Source organism: Ailuropoda melanoleuca, chromosome 17 (assembly GCF_002007445.2).
Source record: "Ailuropoda melanoleuca isolate Jingjing chromosome 17, ASM200744v2, whole genome shotgun sequence".
Taxonomy (NCBI): Eukaryota; Metazoa; Chordata; class Mammalia; order Carnivora; family Ursidae; genus Ailuropoda; species Ailuropoda melanoleuca.
Window position 1 is genome coordinate 28,898,823 of NC_048234.1, and position 10,522 is coordinate 28,909,344.

A 10,522-nucleotide genomic window follows, 5' to 3' on the forward strand; every position below is an offset into this window, starting at 1 on the left:
AACTTGATTTACTAGGACTTTCATTTCAGCTGGCAGATTCAGATATAAAAAATGAAAATTCAGGCCATAAAAGGCATGACTTTTTGCAATTCACCTTCTCATTCTAATACCAAAAATGTGAGTGAACTTGCAGATTTCAGTTTTTTACCATCAGCTATTAGCCAGCTGATATTTCCTCTAGTGGCAGACCAATGAATGAGCCAAATACTTCATTCAAATCAATTTCACTATGTGCATGGCAATCAATTTTTTTTTTTTAAGAATTAAGAAAAACTGCACAGTGCAAAGAAAAAAATGTCCCTGCATGAATTTGGCAGGGAATCATCTAGTTCAAAAGTAAAGCAGATGATTCATTTAGTCAGTTATCAACAAATGTATATTATGCATTTATATCATTCTAGATGATGAAAATACTTTAGCAAATAAGACTGGTTTACTTTGATGAAGTTACAACATAGGGAAAGGAAAGAAATAATAAGTAAGCGAGAAGACTACTACTGAGTGTTGTGAAGACCACTTCTTTCTACTGTACAATAGGGTAGAGAGTAGTGGGAGAAAAGACAATTTGGGAAATGATTCTGAGAGGCTACCTTTGAATTGAGACCTGAAGGATGAAAAGCCACCAGCCAGGCAAAGATCTGGAGAAAGAACATTCCAGGCATCTATCTAAACAGAAATTCTGTAACCAAGAAGCAGTGACTTAACATTCTGCCTTCACCAGCCCCTGATAACCTCTAATCTACTTTCTGTTTTTATGAATTTGCCTATTCTAAATATTGCATATTTAGAATGTCTGTTCTTTGGGGTTTGATTTATTTCACTTAACATAGAAGATTTCAAGGTTTATCTGCGCTATAACATATATCAGAGCTTCATTCTTTCTTATGGCTAAATAGTACTCCACTGTCTCTCTCTCTGTCTATATTTTTTAATCTTTTGACTGTTCATTATAATGTATCTTTGAGTGGGTCTCTGAGTCTATTTATAATTCATTGAGTTTCTTAAACATGTAGATTCATGCATTTCGTCAAATCTGGGTGAGCTTTTGGTCACTACTTCTTCAAACATTCTTTCTAGCTATTTTTCTTCTTCTGGTACTCCCATTATGTGTATGTTGGAGAGCTTGATGGTGTTCCTCAGATTCCTTAAGCTCTGCTTAGTTTTCTTTACCCTTTCTGCTCCCATTATTTGATATTTTCAATTGCCCTATCATCTAGTTCACTGATTCTTTTTTTCTGCCTGCTCAAATATACTGCTGTAATCCTTTAGTGCATTTTTCATTCAGTCATTATCATTTTCAGCTCCAGAATTTCTGTTTGGTCCTTGTTTATCATTTTTATCTCTTTACTGATACCTTATTTTGTTCATACATCATTTCTCTGATTTCCTTTAGTTTTTTGTCCATGGTTTCCTTTAGGTTTTTTAGCATATTTAAGATAGTTGCTTTAAAATCCTTGAGGGGGTGCCTTAGTGTCTCAGTTGGTTCAGTGCCTGCCTTCAGCTTAGGTCATGATCCCAGAGTCCTGGGTTTGAGACCCACATCAGGCTCCCTGCTCAGCAATGAGCCTGCTTCTCCCTCTCCCTCTGCCCCTCTGCTGTGTGCTCTCTCTCTCGCTTATGCTCTCTCTCTCTCAAATAAATAAAATATTTAAAAAATAAAATAAGATTAATAAAATAAAATAAAATCCTTGTCTAGTAATTTCAGTTTCTGGACTTTTTCAGGGATGGTTTCTGTCAGTTTATTTAGTTTTTTGGAGTGGGTCACTCATTTCTTGGCATACCTTGTATTTTTGCTATTGTTGAAAACAGACATTTGAATATTATAATGTAATAGCTCTTAAAATCAAATCTTTTCCTTTCTTTTTTCCTCTTTTTCTTTTCTTTTTTCCTCTTTTTCTTTTCTTTTTTCTCTTATTTTTCTTGCTGCTGTTGTTGTTAAAGGCAATAGTAATTCATTGGCTTAGTGACTTTCCTCAACCAACTTCACAAAAACAAAACAAAACAAAAATACTATTCCTTATTATGTGTGGTTACTGAAATTTCTGTTTTTTAGCTTATGTTCAGCTAGTATTTTAACAGAGGTTTCCTTGAATGCCAGGAGCTATTTCTTCTCAGTCTTTTCTGGGGTTGTTTATCTGGTCAATCTCTAAATGTAGCAGTCCCCAAAGACTCAATTCTTGGCTGTCTTCTACACAAAGCTCCTGACTTTTAAAACTATTTACTGATAACCACCAACTTTATGTTTTCATTCCTTATCTCTCCACTGATCTACAGACTATAATATATGCCTACTTTATATCTCTACTGAATGTTTAATATAACAAGTCCTAACAACCTTAATAGAACAAGTTGTAAAAAGAACTCTTAGTTCTCACCACTTCAAAAAAAAAAAAAAAAAATTCCTGATCCAGTATTACCCATTTAAGCTAATAGGTTCCACTCTTAACTCAATTGATCTACCCAAATTTAACCTAGGTGTATATTTATACCTTTTCTCACCCCAAATATATCCAATCCATCACAAGTTAATTTAGCACTAGCTTCAAAATATATCCTGAATGCAACAATTTTCCCCAATTTCCCCTGTTGGTCTCCCTGATGGTCCAAGCTACCATCGTCTTTCATCAAAATTTCTTATGTAGCCTCCTCCACAATATTTATGGTTTATCCTATAATATATCTTCCACATTGCAGTCAGACTGATTTTATAAAACAAATTTAGGTCATGTCACCTCTCTCTGCTAAACATTTTCCAAAAACAGAGAGTAAAATTCTAACCTTCATACCCATAACCTACAAGCCTCTACATCAGAGATTCTCTACCTCGGTCATGTTAGAATCATCTAGAGAATATTTGTTTTTTCATTTTGTTCTATTTTGTTTTAAATACTGAGGCCTATTACCACTCCAGAATCTCTGGAGCTGGGGCCTGGTATTAGTATTTTGTTAAAGTATTCCAGGTGAATCTAATGTGCCACCAGGGTTGAGAGTCCATTGCCTATTTTTGTAACCTTATCTTCTATAATTCACAAAGAATCTCTGGGCTCCAGTCAGATTTTCCTATTTTTCAAACATACTCACTTTGTTCCATCTAAGGGCTTTCGTACTTGCTGTTTGTAGGTCTGGAATGCTCTTTCCAAAGATCTTCAAATGACTGTTCCTTGTTGTCAGTTTGCTTCATTTCAAATAGCTATCATGAGGCCTTCAGTGATCTCCCATCCTAAATCAGATTTTCCCTCCCCATCAACCCAGCCATTCTCTATCTGAAGTCACTTTGTTTATTTGTTTCAAATTACTTATCTATTATCTCACACTAGATTATAAGTACCATGAGAACAGGGGCCTTGTCTGTCTTGTTCCCCATTTTGTCAGTTAGGGTAGGCTAGGTTTGCTTTCAGTAATACACAAGCCCAAAATCTCATGGGCTTAAAACAAAGGTTACTTCTCATTCATTCTGTATGCCCATAGTAGCTCAACTGAAGGTCCACTCTAGAACTCAGGCTGGTAGAAGAGTTGATATCTGGAACATTGGCAATCTTCGTGGTAAACGAAAAAGAGCATTTGAGGATCTCTAACTGATAATTGCTATGTCCAGAAATGACATATGTCAGTTTCACTGACACCTCTTCAGCTAGAAGTAGTCATGTGCCCCTGTCCCACTACAAATGGATCAAGAAGCACAGTACTCCTCAGCACCCATGAGGTCAGAAAGGTAGAAAGATTTGTTTACTAGCACAAATGACCACAGCCACCATATTCTCCTTAACACTCTCATTAGCACTTCAAACTGTAGGTACTTAGTAAATATCAAATTAATAAACTAATATAATATGATAATGGACAACTCTGCCAGTAATTCAGCTACTGCATATTTCTCTCATTCAGAAGTGGATCAAGTTTACCACAAAGGGAATGACTTTGATTTTCATAATTTTGTAACTGGAACAGACTAGAAGATTTTTTTTTTAAACAGAATGAAATTATTTTTTTTAAAGATTTTATTTATTTCATTTGACAGAGAGAGAGACAGCCATCAAGAGAGGGAACACAAGCAGGAGGAGTGGGAGAGGAAGAGGCAGGCTCCCAGCAGAGCAGGGAACTTGATGTGGGGCTCGATTCCAGGACCCTGGAATCACACCCTGAGCTTAAGGCAGACACTTAACGACTGAGCCATTCAAGCACCCCTGGAACAGACTAGATTTTTATCTACTCCCCTCAGTTTTAGAGAAACTAAGACCCAGAAAGCTTACATGATTTTTCCAAATTTCTACTGTGAGTTTTTTAACAGTGAAAATCTGACTAAAATATGGAGTGTTCCCATCACATTGATAACCCCAAAACTCACCTTTTAATGTCTTTAAATTTTGATAGCTCTGTAGAAGTTTTTTGAAAGTCAGTATCACTTTAACCATTTTAGAATCATAAACTTATTGTACATATCACTTGCCGTTAGACAAATTCCTTGCCCGTCAAACTAAACCAAAAGCATCATGGAAAACTCCCACATTATTGAAATGAAATGTAAGGTCCTTGCCACAACATCATGTTGTACAGGCAATCAGACTGTTGGGTGTGAGCTTGATCCATTTCAGTCTGAACTTTTTGTCACAGTGAGTCATATGATGCCTAAACACCAACATATTACCAGGTACAATTTACTAAATAAACATTCTTTTTCCAGTCCATTGAAAATGTATCAGATTTTCTCTATTAAGGGTTAATACCACAGTAAAAATCCTAAATGTATTATTAGTGAATTTGTATTACGCTGAGCTTCAACATAAATGTTGATATATATATATATATATGTAATAAGATGTAATGTGAGCTCTTGACTTCTTAGTGTCCTAGAATAAGCTGCAGGTTCTTTCCTGACCTGGTCTTTGCTACTTTACCCAGCTGATCTTCCATCTCTGCCATGCCCCTGCTAAAATGTGTTGCAGTATTTCTGCAACACACTGCTTTTCTTAACTTCACAGGCTTGCTGATAATTGTTTTCTTTGAGTGTACTACGTCTGTTTGTTGTTGTTGTTGTTGTTTTTTCTTCAAGTCCTGGTTCACATGTCCTCTCTCAGAAAGCTTATCCTGATCTCTGTCTACAGAGGTTGGGCACCTACTTCTTGTGCCCTTTTGCATGTCCCTTCAGAATTCTGACAGACAGACATATAGTACATTTAGGATAATGCCTGATCCATTAAAGGGTTTCTAGAAATAATAGTTCATCAATTGATTTATTAACTAATTAATGACTCTCACTTGTCATGTTATACTGAATTAATTGCATGATTTTTTTTTCCTCTCCCATTAGAGAACACATTCCTTAAGGGCAAGGATCATGCAGTACTTACCATTGAATTAGTACCTGTAGGACCTGTCATGGTAGTCAGCACGAAGAAGATGCTCTGTCAATATCTGCCCAGCTGAATCTACATTGTGCGGATATTCCAAGAAGGAAGGGCTTTTAATTCATGACATCCTCACAGTAATGTTAAAGAAGGATTACAGTTGAATCCAGACAAACCTAAAAACCATTTGTGAAGCAAAACATTTGGTTCACCAAGGGAATTTAGCAGCCCAAATGTGTTTTTTGGCTGAAATGTTTACTAACAGGCATTTTTTAAATGTGCTTCTGCTTTTGAGTCTGAAAAAATTTGTTTTAAAGTCATTAGGACATTGAGTGTTAAAAACATATCTAGCCCTTAAACTAGAAAAGTGATTGTCAGAATTGTTTGCAGGCAAGATTTCAGCTTCACATGGTTTCAAAATGTTTTCTTGGGTGAAATGTACTTAGAGATACTTTAAATGGAAGGGATTTTGTTTGCCAGCTTAGCTACTAACATCATTTTATTCAAATGAAAGCCAGTGCATTGTTGGAAAGTAAAAACAATACTGATTCCACATAATAAAGGAATAAAAATAAATAAATAATATAAATATGAAAATAACAAAAAAGGAAACACCACTCTCCATTATTTAAGTTTAATTATCAGTCATAAAGCACTTAAAAAGACAGTATTAAACTTACATTTTCAAATGACACTTGACAAAGCACTTTGCAGAAAGATGCATACACTATGATATAATTTATAGTTTCAGCAAATAACTATACACGTATCTATATGAGTTAAAGGTCTTCAAAAGTATGCAAAAGAATACACAATACCACATATTGATATACAAGTCTCTGGTTCCCTCAGGGTGGCAGGAGAGAAACTTCAGTATTATCTATAACATTTATATTTTTTAACACAAAAATACATATTTATATTATTTATAAAATTAGGAATTACTGTTTAAAATGTCTTTCAATGACAAAGATTTAACAGGAATTAAAATACAAAGTAAGTGATTATACTAGGTAATTTTTTTTTTTTATTACTGAGAAATAGTGCTCAGGTGACAAAAATGTCATCTCGCATGAACGTAAGCAGAAAAGGGAGTTTGTTGGTTCAAGAAACAGTTTAGGGGAGATTCCAATTTCCGGCATGGTGCGACTAGGGGCTCACTGCAGGAGTCAGGACTCAGTACCCTTTTTTTTTTTTTTAAATGATTTTTTTATTATATTATGTTAGTCACCATACAGTACATCCCCGGATTCCAATGCAAAGTTCGATGCTTCATTAGTTGCGTATAACACCCAGTGCACCATGCAATACGTGCCCTCCTTACTACCCATCACCAGTCTGTCCCATTCCCCCACCCCCCTCCCCTCTGAAGTCTTCAGTTTGTTTCTCATAGTCCATAGTCTCTCATGTTTCATTCCCACTAGATAATTTTTAACATTCATTCCATTCTAAAATTAAATAATCTTATTAAAGTTTTATCTAAGTGATGAGTCACTAAAGTTTACTCCTGAAACCAATACTATGCTATACGTTAACTAACTCAAATTTAAATTTAAAATAATAATAATAATAATTTTATTGTTTATACTCCCGAAGGGAATTTGGAGAGAATCCATAAAGTTAATAGACATAAAGTGTTTCTTTATGTGTCAATATGCTTTCTCCAAACAAACAAAAAACAAAGTATAATTCTGACAATGGAGTTTTATTCTAAAATTATTTTGTCATAATTTGATTTAGATTTCCTTATACAGTATGAAAAAGTGACTCCCTTAGTATTTTTTCTTGCATGTGTGTTTTTCCCAGTTTCTAAATGAATATCTGAAATATAGAAAATAAGATAATAAACTATAGTATCATTTTCAAAACATTTATCAAATTTTAAACTTTCATACTGCCAGAAATATAGTGGCAAATTAATGACCATCCATAAAGAAATATTTGAATAAATTATGACAGATCCCCACCAGGTAATATTATGCTGCCATTACAAAGAATTAATCAAACTTGCATCAATTAGGGGTGCCTGGGTGGCACAGCGGTTAAGCGTCTGCCTTCGTCTCAGGGCGTGATCCCGGCGTTATGGGATCGAGCCCCACATCAGGCTCTTCCACTATGAGCCTGTTTCTCTCTCCCACTCCCCCTGCTTGTGTTCCCTCTCTCACTGGCCGTCTCTATCTCTGTCGAATAAATAAATAAAATCTTTAAAAAAAAAAAAAAAAACCTTGCATCAATTAATTTGAACAGATTTTCTAGTGTTTGGTTAAATGAGAAAAGTAGTGTTTAGAGAAATATGTTAAATAATCTGTTGTGGGGCGCCTGGGTGGCTCAGTCAGTTAAGCGTCTGCCTTTAGTTCAGGACATGATCTCAAGGTTCCGGGACTGAGCCCCATGTTGGGCTCCCTGGTCAGCAGGGGACTGTTTATCTCTCTCCCTCTGCCCCCCACCCCGTGTGTGTGCATGCTTTCTCTCTCTCAAATAAATAAATAAAATCTTTTAAAATTAATTAACTAATTAATAATTTATTGCTACATAGCAAATTACCTCAAAATGTAGTGATTTAAAGCATGTAATCAAGGTGTTGGTCAGGTCAGGGTTGCAGTTATCTGTAAATCCCAATGGGGGCACGATCTGCTTCTAAGCCCACTCAGTAGTTATTGGCAAAATTCAGTTCCTTGCAGGTTGTTGGACTAAGAACCTCAATTCCCCACTATTACCCAAGGTTACCTTCAGTCCCTTGCCACTTGAACCTCTTCAAAAGGCAGCTTAAAACATGGCACCTGGCTTCTTCTCAATGAGCAAGCAAAGGAGAGTGCCATTAGAAGTCAGTCTTTGATGACCTAATCTTGGAATTGATATGCCATCATGTTTGCTGTATTCATTAGAAGCAAAGTGTCTGCTCCAGCCCACATTCAAGGGAAGGGATTAGCCAAGGGTGTGATTACCAGGAAGAGGGTTCATTTTTAGCCATTTGTGGAGGCTTCCTATGCTAAATTTAATATGATACCATTTTTTTATTGAGCAAATGAGACCAAAATTCACAATTTATCATACACAATTTTATATGTATATTATAATTATGCTGAAAATTAGAGAATATTATTTCACAGCTTAACACAGGAAATTTAAGTCACAACCTATTGGGGAGAGGCAAGAAATAAGAAAAAAAGAGACTTTACTAAAACAATAATAACAAAAAAAGAATTACATCTATGTATATAAAATAATACGCATGCTTGTATATGTGTTTATATCCATTATATACTGTTAGATATTAAATTTTAAAAGAAAGACTACCAAAACTTAAAAAAAAAAAAAAGCCAATCTCACCTGGTTAGCCAATGGAGCACTCCGTAGTGAATAAAATTTACTGAGTGGTTCTCTGAAAGAGAAAGACAGAACTTTCTAAGTGTTATAAAGGTGGAGTTAATGTGGTTATACCAATTAGGATCGAAAACTAAACTCTAGATAATACTAAATGAGTCCATGGAACCGTACATATTTCTTAAACATTTCCCATTGTTCCTTGGTCAGGAAAGGGTCTTTAGTTAGGCCCACTAAGAGTCTGGTATCCTGGAATCACTTAAAGTTCATGGTTATTTATCAGCTTTAGCTGGTTAGATCCAGTTATGCTGAAATACAACATTCAGGTTTTTTTTTTTTTTCAGTGCTCTTTAAAGGGAAATTTATTTCCCTTTTTTTTATAATCGGTAAAAAAGAAGATAGTTGCAGAGAAATGTCTGCAATTTCAGTAAAAGTGAAAGACAACAAACCATGTCTATTTGTTGCACGTATGCTTATGTATATTGGTATAGCATAGGGCTATGAAAGGATGGAAAGGCAGTCAGGTAAAATTACTCGTTTTTCATCTTTACTGTATTCCCCTATATGGTGTTTTGTCTCCTGCTAAGATGACAAACTATCCCAGTTTGCTGAAGAACGAGAGGTTGCTGGGGACATAGAATTTTCAATGCTAAAGCCAGTCAAGTCCCAGTCACTCAGTTTCTTGGTAATGACAAGTGTGTATTACTTTTGAACCTTGAAAACATCAAACAAAGATGTAAATTCCTTCTTTGACTGGATTTAACAATTTTGAAATGTTCTGAGAAGAGAGCTTTAGCTCCTTGGAATACCATTAACTGGCAGTGATGACCTGTGGAAGTTCTTTTGTGACTGGAACAGGAAACAAGGCCATCAGCTGAGTGTGATGACAGCGGAACCCGGCAGCCAGTTTGAGAAGGGGAAAGAAATGAAGTACTCATCTAGGAGAGGGGAAAGTGAGTTGATGAGGGAAGTAGAGTTGGCTTCCTGAGCTATAGAAGGCCCGCTCATGGTTTGAAGTCATGAATTTAATGTGAAACCAGTGTGCATAGTGGTGTTCTTATTCCCAGCTGTGTCCAGCTGCACAGGAAGAATATCTGGGCAATCGGAGTTGAATTTTTTTTAATATTTTATTTATATGTTTATTTTAGAGACAGAGAGAGGAGGAGAGAGAGAGCATGTGTGTGAGGGCTAGAGGGAGAGGGAGAGAGTCTCAAGCAGATTCCACACCTGGCATGGAGCCCAACACGGGGCTGGCTCTCACGACCCTAAGATCATGACCTGAGCCAAAATCAAGAGTTGGAGGCTTAACCTGTGAGCCACACAGGTGTCCCCAGAGTTGGATGAACCCAGTGTTGGGCTTTTGCTAGGAAAGTGATGAAGAAAGAGGGGAAATATGGTTGAGAATGAAGATATGCAAGGGAGAGAGCATAATGATCGTCCATGGAGTATAGTCTAATCCACAAGGAAATGAGGGCATGCACGGGGATGAGGTGAAAAGGTGGTGGAATCAAAGAGGGTGAAGTGGCAGAATTTAGGAAGGTGGGAAACTGGAGGAGTGAGCTGGAAAGATAAGCAGCAGTGATGAGAATGAGAGGCAGAATTGTGGCATCTTGAAAGAGAACTTGGTTGGGCTTCTTTTCCAAAGAATCCAGTTGGGGATCCAGGTTGTAGGCATTCGGATGACATGTGCAGATAATAAGCACACACCTCTTCACCCCATCATATCACCAACGCTAACTGACTGAGGGTGAGATGATGCAGTGATACGGTTTTGGAGATGACAAGGACCCAGAGCATGTGGAGGAGAAGAGGTGAAGAAGTTGAGAGGCCCATTCCTCATGTCAGGAGAAAAA